Source organism: Tupaia chinensis, unplaced genomic scaffold (genome assembly GCF_000334495.1).
Source record: "Tupaia chinensis unplaced genomic scaffold, TupChi_1.0 Scaffold138297_1, whole genome shotgun sequence".
Classification (NCBI taxonomy): Eukaryota; Metazoa; Chordata; class Mammalia; order Scandentia; family Tupaiidae; genus Tupaia; species Tupaia belangeri.
The window spans coordinates 209,465-220,797 of NW_006198195.1; the positions used below are offsets into that span (position 1 = coordinate 209,465).

The window sequence follows — 11,333 nt, forward strand, 5'->3', positions numbered from 1 at the left end:
CTTAAAACCAGACAACAAAGCCTAGAAGAAAAGCAGCAATATTTTAGTCAAAAGTCACAGAATGCTATTTCACCAGTTCAGTTTCAAGTACTTAATCTATCTTCTGTTGTGGTTCCTTTTCTCCACACTCCTGGATGCTCAGATTTAGCTTCAAGTTTGGGAAGAAACACGCTTTCCATCAGATGACTATAAATCACCGCAGGACCACAAGTAATATGGGAAAGTAAGAAAATACCTCTCCTGCAAGGGAAAAGAATAACTCCTCTTCATCCACACACAGTTCAATGGAAATAATGGAAATGTCTGATAAAGAATTTAGAACATTCATAATGGCAAAGCTAACAGAAATGGAAGAGAAGAGAGAGAGCCAATGAACTGCAGAAGAGAAAGGTGATAGGAGCTGAAAAGTTCCAGGAGGTGAGAAAATTCTTGCAAGATCTAAAAGAGCAATTACACACTTTACAAAAGAATCAAATGGAACTGTTAGAGATGACGGCTATAATACGGGCAGTCAAAACCTCCCTTGAAAGTATTAAAAACAGACTAGATCATACAGAAAATTGAATCTCAAATATAGAAGATAGAATCATTGGCCTAGAAAAATCCACCACAGAGACTGAGAAAATTGCCCAAAAAATGAGAATACTATATGAGAAATACTAGATACCATCAAATGTCCAAATATCCAGATAATTGGTATCCCAGAAGGAGAAGAGACCCATAATAATCTATGGGTCATTGATAATCTATTCCATGAAATCCTGAAAGAAAACTTTCCAAACCGAGAGAGCCATTCCTAAGAAATACAAAGGACCCTAAGTAGAATCAACCCAAGAAGATCTTCTCCAAGACACATTATAGCCAGACTGACCAAAACCACAAAGACAAGTTACTAAGATTGGCAAGAGAGAAACGACAAGTTACCTACAAAGCCTAGCCCTTAAGAATAACAACAGACCTCTCATCGGAAACAATGTGAGCAAGGAAAGAATGGGAAAATCTATTCAAAGTGTTAAGGGAAAAGCAATTTCAACCGAGAATACTGTACCCGGTAAGATTATCCTTCATATGGGAAGAAAAGACAAGAACATTCTCAGATAAACAAACCCTGAAAGAATTTACCAGCACCAGACCAGATCTCCAAGAAGTGTGTTTAATTTTTTCAGAAACTGCAAAATTGTCTTCCAGGGAAGTTGTCTTATTTTATATTTTACCAAAAGTGTATGAGAGATCCAAATTGTGTACATCCTTGTCAGCATTTGGTATTGTCACTATTTTTTTTTCCAGTTCTATTAGGTGTGTAGTGATATTTCATCATGGTCTTAATTTGTAGTTCACTAATGGCTAGTGATCATAAACATTTTTTCAAAATGTGCTTACTTAACATTAATATAGTGTGTTCATGTGCCAGCCCCATAACCTAGTGGTTACAGGAGCTGGTTTCTACATGGCTGACCATGGTCTGAATAACAATAATAAATTAAATACACACACCCACACACACATACACATATCCTATTCATGGTTTTTGCCCATTTTCTTTTTATTTAATTATTTATGAGTTGTTATTTACATCCAATCACTGTACATCCTTATAGCACACGATGTTTCTTGCACTTTCTCATTATATAAATATTTTAATTGCCAGAGGGCACATGCACTCACCAGAGGCAGAAAGTCAGAGAGGAAGAGAGAAAAGGGAAGAAAGCATCCCCTGATAAAGCATGATCATAGCCACCACAATCCAGTCTCCTTCACAACTCCATTCTGTCAGAATTTCAAGCATACAAACACAAATGGCCAGCATGTTTTTCAAGTCACTATGCCAGAGTTCAAAGCACCATGTGGGATCTGGTTCCCTTAATGATTAGTGTCTGCCCCTAATTGTAGTGTTCAAATTTGCTGTTAAGATGTAATGATTCTTTACAAATTTTAGGTATGAATGTTTTGTCAGATATGTGGTTTGTGGGACCAGCAGTTAGCATAATGGTTATGTTGCTGGACTCCCATGAAGTCGACAAAGGTTCGAGTCCTGGACCTGGTGGCTTAACCTCACACCAGGTGCATGTGCTTGCGTGCCCAAGAGCCCGAGAGGAGAATGGGGGAGAAGGGATTGTGGCATAGCCATCCCCCTTGGGGGGGTGATTTCTCACTTTCTGTCTCTCTGTCTTTCTGGTGAGTGCATGCACCCTAAACCAAAAACCTCAAAAAAAAAAAGAAAAAAAGAAAAAAAGAAAAGAAAAAAAGAAGAAAAAAATATGTGGTTTGCAAAGATTTTCTCCAAAAGTTAGTAGCTTGGCTATTCACCTTATTTATGGGGTCATTCACATGTCAAGTTTTAAATTGTGATAAATCCAATTTATTGATTTTTTTCATTAATGGATTGTTTTTAGTATCATGTCTAAGAACTATTCAATTAGCCCTAGGTACCAAAGATTTTATCCTATGTTATCTTCTAATAATTTTATGTTTTACATTTAAATTTACAATCCATTTTGAGCTAATTTTTGTATAATGGGAGGGTTAAGTTATGGTTCATTATTATTTTTTTTGAGAGTCTTTTGCTATAGGGCATGTGCACTCCAGAAAGACAGAGACAGAGAGACAGAAAGCAAGAAATCACCCCCCAGGGGAGATGACCATGCCATAATCCCTTCTCTTCCATTCTCCTCTCGGGATCTTGGGCATGCATGCACACCTGCCTCGCGTGAGTTTAAGCCACCAGGTCTGGGACTCGAACTGTGGTCGACTACATGGGAGTCCAGCACATAGCCATTACACCAACTGCTGCTCCCATGGTTCATTTTTACTGCTAATTATAGTATTGATATTTCACTTATCTATGAATAAGCAATTGCTCCAGCACTATTTTTTGATAAGACTATCTTCCCTTCCTCAAAATGCTTTTGTATTTCTGTAAAAAATAATTTAGCCTTTTTGGGGGCTCTGTTTGGATTCCCTATTCTGTTTGTTAACCTATGTGTCTATCTCTCTGTCAACTTTACAATGTCTTGATTTGCAAAGAAATACAAAATGCACTAATATTATTAATACCTCTCACTTTATCGTTTTTTAGAAATTCTCTTAGTTTTTATAGTACCTTTGTATATTTTAAATTACCTCTCACTTTATTTTTTTTTAGAAATTCTATTAGTTTTTATAGTACCTTTGTATATTTTAATATAATTATCTCTATATAAAAAATCTTGAGATTTTCATATTGATGGTCTTAAATTTGCAAATCAATCTAGAATTACATATTTACAATGTTAAGTCTTCCACTCCATGAGCAGAATATGACTCTTTTTACCTAGATTTTCTTTGCTTTCTTTCATCACCATTCTGTAGTCCTATGATTGATTTGTTAGATGCATACCTATACATTTCACTTGAGTGATTATAAATGGCAGTGCACTTTTTTTTGGAGAGAATTTTTGCTATAGGGCACATCCACTTTCTGGAGAGAGGAGAGACAGAAAGCAAGGAGTCACCTCCCAGGGGGATGGCCACACCTCAATTCCTTCTCCTCCATCCTATCAGGATCTTGAGCCTGCACACCCATGAACCTGTCATGAGATTTAAGCCACTGGGTCTGGGACTTGATCAGCAGCCAACTACGAGGGAATCCAGGGACATAACCACTCTGCCATCTGCTGGTCCTGTCACTGTGTTATTAATTTCAGTTTCCACATATTCATTGCAAGTATACAGAAATACAATCGATTATATCTACAATTGAGAGGACAGGTCTTCCTGCGTGTTGAGCAACAGGGAGACAAAACTGTGGAGAGTGTGCAGCTCATCTCATCTCACATGCCACTGAACCCTTATGTGTGTTAACTGGGGTTGGAAAGTCACTCTGTTTCCCACCCCCTGTGTCACTGGGACATCAACCCTAGTGAGGATGGGCCTGACTGCACAATGAGTCACAGGGAGATGGAGCTACAGATCATCTCCTCCCACATGCCTTTAAACTCTTTTTTTTTTTTTTTGCAACCTATACACAATTTATTAGCAAAAATAAAACTGAAGTACAGCACAGGGAGAAGGGGGCTCCTCATCAGGGGTGGCATCATCACACCCTGAGAAGGGGCAGGTCAGCATGGAATGCAGAGTGAACCATGGCAGGTAAACACGTTGGAATCAGACAAAAGTGATCCGTGTCCTGGAAGTATTCACCTGCCAGACATTTAACTCCTCATACTCATCTAGAGCAGCCTGGAACTGGGCAAGGGTGAAGCCTCAAGATATGCAGTGCTGCTCTGTCTCAGAAAACCAGATACTTTGGCCCCCTGAGACCAGTTCACGGACAGTGGCAAATATCACATCTGCTGGTCTCTGGGTCCTAGCTGTCTGCCCTTTGTCGCCCAGAATTGGGTCCTTTGACATCTCCATTAGTCTTATGGCTTCATTCACATCTTCCTTTTCCACTGTGTCCACCATTCGCAGATGTGCCAGTGCAGTTGAAAGTCGTAGAATAGCCAGCAGGGTCTAGGCAGAGGTATAGGTGGTATCCTTACTAGCCCAAGCCTCTCACCTCATTTCCACATAAGCTGCTGTGATATAGTCAGCCAGCGACTCTGGCACTGTGGGTTGCTTCTCCCGGCACATGGTTATATAACATCTCATAAGCTTCATGTCCAAAGACTCAAATTGGGCTGGGGGCTGGAGGCTATGTTGGTGCACGTAGGTGACGTCCTGGGCCAACCGTAGGTCATTGTCTCAGTCAGGTCGGTCCTGGATCAGCCAGAGGAGATCAAATCGGGAGAGCAGTGCAGTAGGAAGCTGTATGTTCTGTTCCAGGTGCCGACAAGGGTTGTAGCATCCTTAGGCAGGGTTGGCGGCTGCCAGGATGGAGCAGCTGGCGTTGAGTGTGGTGAGGATGCCTGCCTTGGCGATGGAGATGGTTTGCTGCTCCATGACCTCATGGATGGCTATGTGGTTAGCCTCAGCCATTTTGTCAAACTCATCGATGCAGCACATGCCCTGGTCAGCCAGCACAAGGGCCCCACCCTCCAAGGTCAACTCTCCAGTCACAGAGTCTCTCAGCACAGCTGCTGTAAGCCCTACTCCGGATGAGCCTCGGCCTCTTGTGTGCTGCCTGCGGGGGACCAGGCTATCAATGTAAGACAGGAGCTGAGACTTGGCCACACCAGGATCCCCCATAAGGCAGATGTTGATGTTATCCCTGATTCTCATTCCATGAGGAGACTAGTCCACACCTCCCACTAGCAGGAGCAACAGTGCCTTCCTTATATCTTCATGCCTATATATCTCTGGGGCGATAGAAGCTGCCAGCTTTTCATAGAAATCCTCTTCTGCAATCTACCTCAGGTCTTCCCTGGTCAGCTCTCCAGCCCCAGACTCATCATCCTCACTCTTATTCATCTTCACAATCTGATGGGTTTCTAAATAAGTCTCCAAGAGTAAAACCTGCACCACCTATTGGAACCCAGTGTGCAAAACTGACAAGAAGATACCAGTGACACTGACGTGGTCTCAGGCAGGAGAGAATACAAGGGTTGCCTTTAAACTCTTAATACTTCATCGTTTCTCCAGCCATATTCCTCAATTAAAACTCTGGAGTTCATTCCCAAGTATACCTGTTCTCTAGAAATTGGAAGCCCTTTGAATTATCCAGTTCCAGTGAAAAAAAGTGCAGTTAGTTAGGTGAGCATCAGGCAGATGGAACAGCAGAAAGATTGTGCATCATCTCTTCATGCATGCCCTTGAATGCTCTGAATTAAATCCAAGAAATTAGGAAGAAATGTATAATTCATCAGATGACCAGAAACCACTGAAGAGGCACAAGATATATGAGAAACCAAGAAAATTGCTGTCACCCAAGGGAAAAGAACAATTCTTCATCATCCATAGACAGTATAATGGAATGCATGGAAATGTCAGATAACAATTCCAAATATTCATAGTGACAAAACTAACAACGATGCAAAAGAAAAGAAAAACGAATGCCGGAAGATGCAAGACAATAGAGACAATGAGTTCAAGAGATGAAGAAGTCCTTCCACAATTTGAAAAAAGAAATAGAGACCATGAAAAAGAATCAAACAGAACTATTAGAGATGAAGGCCATAGTACAAGAATGCAAAACCTCTATTGAAAGTATTAAAAGCAGATTATATCATGAATAATTTCAAACCTCAGATGTAGAAGACAAAACTTCTGACCCAGAAAAAATAACCAAAGAGACTGAGAAAATCAGCCAAAAAAGAAGATAATATATGAGAAATATTAGATATCATTAAATGTCCAAACATCTGGATAATTGGTATCCAGGAATGTGAAGAAACTAATAAGGGCATTGATAATCTATTCCATGATATCTTGGAAGAAAACTTCAAACTTAGAGAAACATTCAAATATCCTTACTCAAGAAATACAAAGGACTCCAAATAGAATCATTAAGATCTTCATGGCACATAATAGCTAGATTGGCCAAAACCAAGACAAACACAATATACTAAAATTAGCAGGAGAGAAACATCAAGTTATTTACAAAGCTTGTCCCATCAGGTTAACATTGGACATCCTGTCAGAAACAATGCATGCAAAGAAAAAAATGTGAAATACATTAAAAGTGTTAAATAAAAAAAATTCAAACCAAGATTACTATACCTGGTAAGATTCTCCTTCAAATGAGGAGAAAAGATAAAAAACATTTTCAGATAAACAAAACTTCAAAGATTTACCAACTCCAGACCAGCTCTTCAAGAAATTCTGAAGGAAATACTATGCCAAGAAAACTGAAGAGAAACATACAAAAATAAGAAAACAAAAATGAACAAAGAAAATGGTCAACATAATGGGAGGGATAAGTCCAGAAATATTGACAATAATGTTGAAAAAAATTTTGGAGACATTTTTGCTGTAGGTTGTGTGTGCTCACCAGAAAGACAGAGAGAGACAGAGAGACAGAAAGCGAGAAATCACCTCCCACGGGGGATAGCCATGCTGCAATCCCTTCTCCGCCAGTCTCCTCTCAGGATCTTGGGCATGCACGTATATGCACCTGGCCTGAGTTTAAGCAACCAGGTCTGGGATTCAAACCGCGGTCAACTACATGGGAGTCCAGTGACATAGCCATTACGCCAACTGCTGTTCTCAATAATGTTTAATGTTAATGGTTCAAATTCTCCAATCAAGAGACGCAGACTAGCTGAATGGATTAAAAACAGAAACCCTCTATTCATTGTCTACAAGAAAGCCACCTCATTCATAAAGACATAAATAGACTAAAAGTGAAGAATTGGAAAATGGTAATCTATACAAACAGAAACAAAAAAAAAGGGTAGGAGAAGTGATACTGAGTTCACACAAAATAGGATTTAAGACAAAAACTGTAAGAAGAGACAAAGAAGGGAATTATATAGTAGCAGAAGAGCTAATTCATAAAGGAGATATAACATGTATAAGTATCTCTGTACCCAAAAAAGGAGCACTGAATTGTGTGAAGGATAGACTGATAGATCTAAAAGGAGAGAGAGACTGCAACACACTAATTGTTGGAGATCTCAATAACCCATTATTTCCCTTAGACAGGTCAACTAGACAAAATATAAGTGAAGAGATACAGGACCTAAATGAAACCATAAATCAAACGGAATTAACAGACATCTATAGAAGTTTCAACACCAAAACTAAAAATACAGATTTTTCTCACTCATACCTGGAATATTTTCCAAGACTGACCACATGATAGGGCACAAATCAAGACTTTTCAGATTCAAAGGCATAAAAACTATATCCAGTAAATTCTTTGGCAATGATGGAATTAAACTTGACATTAATTTCATGAAAAACCCATGAAAATACAGAAACACACAGAAACTAAACAACCTATTCCTAAATGACTTCAAAAATACTGAAGAGATTGGGACCAGCAGTTAGCGTAATGACTATGTTGCTGGACTCCCATGTAGTCAACCATGGTTCATGTCCCGGACCCGGTGGCTTAAAACTCACGCCAGGCACATGTGCGTGCGTGCCCAAGATCCCGAGAGGAGAGGGGATTGTGGCATGACCATCCCCCCTGGGGGGTGATTTCTCGCATTCTGTCTCTATGTCTCTCTCTGTCTGTCTGGCGAGCGCACATGCCCTATAGCGAAAAACCTCTCAAAAAAAAAAAAATACTGAAGAGATTAAGACTGAAATAAAAAAAATCATGGAAACAAAAAATAATGAGTGCAAGTAAAGGACACAGTAACACGTGTAAATCATCAACCCTCACAATGGGAGAATATTTTTGTAAAATATGCCTCAGACAAGGGACTGATAATCAGAATATATAGGGAACTCAAGCACCTTACATGAAAAAAAAAAATTAACCCAACTGAAAGATGGGAAAATGAGCCCACTTCCATCTTCAGACCACTGTCTTAAGGGACACTGAGGCAGGGCCCTTGCCCCAGCTCTAGACCTGGCAACCCCAAGCCCAGAGACCCCTATCTCTGTCAGCCAGGACCACCCTCAGTTCTACAGCAACCCTACTTCCATATTCAGATCCCTGGCCTAAGGGACACTGAGGCAGGGCCCCCACTTCACCTCTAGTCCTGGCACCCCAAAGTCAGAGACCCCTATTTCTGTCAGCCAGATAGGTTTTCTTATCATTCCTTCTTTTCTTCTTTCATTTTTAAATTTCTCACTTCTCCTTAACACACAGGTCCGCCCTCAGTTCTACAGCCACCCCACTTCCATCTTCAGACCCCTGGCCTAAGAGACACTGAGGCAGGGTCTCCACCCCAGCTCCAGCACCAGCACTCCCAAGATAGAGACCCCTATCTCTGTCAGCCATGTAGGCTTTTTTTTTCTTTACTTTTCTTCTTCTTTCATTTGTAAATGTCACACTTCTCCTTACCACACAGGACTGCCCTCAGCTCTACAGCCACCCCACTCCCATCTTCAGACCCCTTCGTTAAGAGACACCGAGGCAGGGTCTACCCCCTCAGCTCCAGCCCTGGCAGCCCCAAGTCAGAGACCCCTATCTCTGTCAACCCAGTAGGCTTTTCCTTTTCTTTCCTTCTCGTCTTCTTTCATTTGTAAATTTCTCACTTCTCCTAACCACACAGGACTGTCCTGAACTCTACAGTCACCACACTTCCATCTTCATGTCCCTGAAAAAATGGCGGACGCACTATTTTCTTTAATCTCCTTCTTAATTTTTTTTCCACTTATTTGGTCCTCTCTTCTATCTCTGCCCTCCTGGATGATCTAGATAGGTCTAGAATTACAGTTCTGAAATATTCCAGTAATTTAAGACTCTCTGGGATCCTCCCTTTTACTGAACCACCTGTAAAAATGGAGATACTTTTCCTTATACACCTGAAGAGAATACTCCTTCTTGAATCACATTGCTGAACACAACAAAAAAGAGACTTTGGCCATCTTCAGGCTACAGCAAAAGGGAACAAAATTGTTCCTATTTGAAGAAACATCTTCAAAGGTATTCCAAAGTGAATACATCTCCCAATGGCTAGAAGTAGAAGAAGAGCCTCAGGTTTGCATAAAGCAGGGAATTTGTCTCCAACAAAAGAACATAGTGACTCCCTTCCATTTCTTCAAAAAACAGAAGATGTTACCAAAATGTCTGAGAAAGTATTTAGAACATTCATGGTGACCAAATTTTATAAATTAGAACAGAAAAGAGAGAGTGAACTAAAGGAGATTAGGAAGTCCTTCGATGATATGAAAGAAGAAATGGACACGCTAAGAAAGAATCAGATGGAACTATTAGAGATGAAGTCTATAATACAGGAAATCAAAAACTCTCTTAAAAGTATTAAAAGACGATTTGACCATGCTGAAGATCAAATCTCTGACATAAAAGATAAAATATCTGACCTAGAGAAAAACACCAAAAAGATAGAGAAAATAACAGAAAAAAAAATATGAGGATAACATATGAGAAATACTAGATTCCATTAGACACCCTAACATCCGAATAATAGGTATCCCTGAAGATGAAGAAACTAATAAGGGCATGGAAAATCTATTCCATGAAGTCTTCAAAGATAATTTCCCAAGTCTAGAGAGACAGACAAACACCCAGACCCAGGAAATACAAAGGACCCCAAATAAAAATAAACCCAAGAAGATGTTCCCCAAGGCACATTTGAGCCAGACTGGCAAAGACCACGGATAAAGATAAGATAATAAAACTGGCAAGAGAGCAGTTAGCGTAATGGCTATGTCGCTGGACTCCCACGTAGTTGACTGCGGTTCGCGTGCTGGACCTGGCGGCTTGAAACTCACGACAGGAAACAACACAAGCAAGAAAAGAATGGGAAGACATATTGAAAGTGTTAAGAGAGGAACAATTAGGGAACCAGCAGTTAGCATAATGGCTATGTCGCTGGACTCCCACGTAGTCCACCGCGGTTCGTGTCCTGGACCCGGTGGCTTAAAACTCACGCCGGGCATGTGTGCATGCATGCCCAAGATCTCGAGAGGAGAATGGAGGAGACGAGATTGCGGCGTGACCATCCCCCCGGGGGGTGATTTCTCGCGTTATGTCTCTATGTCTCTCTGTCTGTCTGGAGAACGCACGCGCCCTATAGTGAAAATCTCTCCAAAAAAAAAAAAAAGAGAGGAACAATTTCAACCAAGATTATTATAACCTGCAAGATTATCCTTTATATGGGAAAAAAAGATTAAAATCGTATCAAACAAAACTTGAAAGAATTTGCCAACACCAGACCAACACTTCAAGAGACCCTGAAGAAAGTACTGTTCCAGGAAAACTAAAGAATTGACAGACAGAAAAAAAGGCAACTAAGACAATGGCCAACTTAAATGTTAGGACAGGTCCAGTAACATCGATAATAATATTCAATGTCAATGGATTAAATTCTCTAATCTGGAGACACAGACTGCCTGAATGTATTAAAAAAACAGAAACCCTCTATCCATTGCCTACAGGAAACCCACTTAATGGATAAAGACATACATAAACTGAAAGTGAAGAGTTGTAGAAAGGTTTTCCATGCAAATGGGAATCAAAAAAGATCTGGAGTTGAGATACTAATTTTAGACTAAATAGGCTTTAAAACAAAAACTGTTCAAAGAGATAAAGAAGTACACTGTATTGTAGTAAAAGGGTCAATACATAAAGAAGATATAACACTTCTAAATATCTATGCTCCTAAAACAGAAGCACCCAAATATGTGAAGGAAAGACTGTTAGATCTAAAAGGGGATATAGACTACAACACACTGATTGTTGGAGACATCAACACTGCACTATCCCCTCTGGACAGAACATCTAGACAAAAAATAGGTAAAGAGATAAAGGATCTAAATGATACCATAAATCAAAT

The 11,333-nt window shown here is 40.1% G+C and overlaps 1 protein-coding gene and 1 pseudogene across 1 annotated transcript in view; both read right to left on the minus strand.

The window, feature by feature from the left end:
- LOC102498989 (oligophrenin-1) overlaps nucleotides 1-11,333 on the minus strand; it is a 148,142-nt gene that overhangs the window by 83,592 nt on the left and 53,217 nt on the right. The window lies entirely within an intron of this gene.
- On the minus strand, nucleotides 4,055-7,715 carry LOC102498165 (DNA replication licensing factor MCM7 pseudogene; annotated as a pseudogene).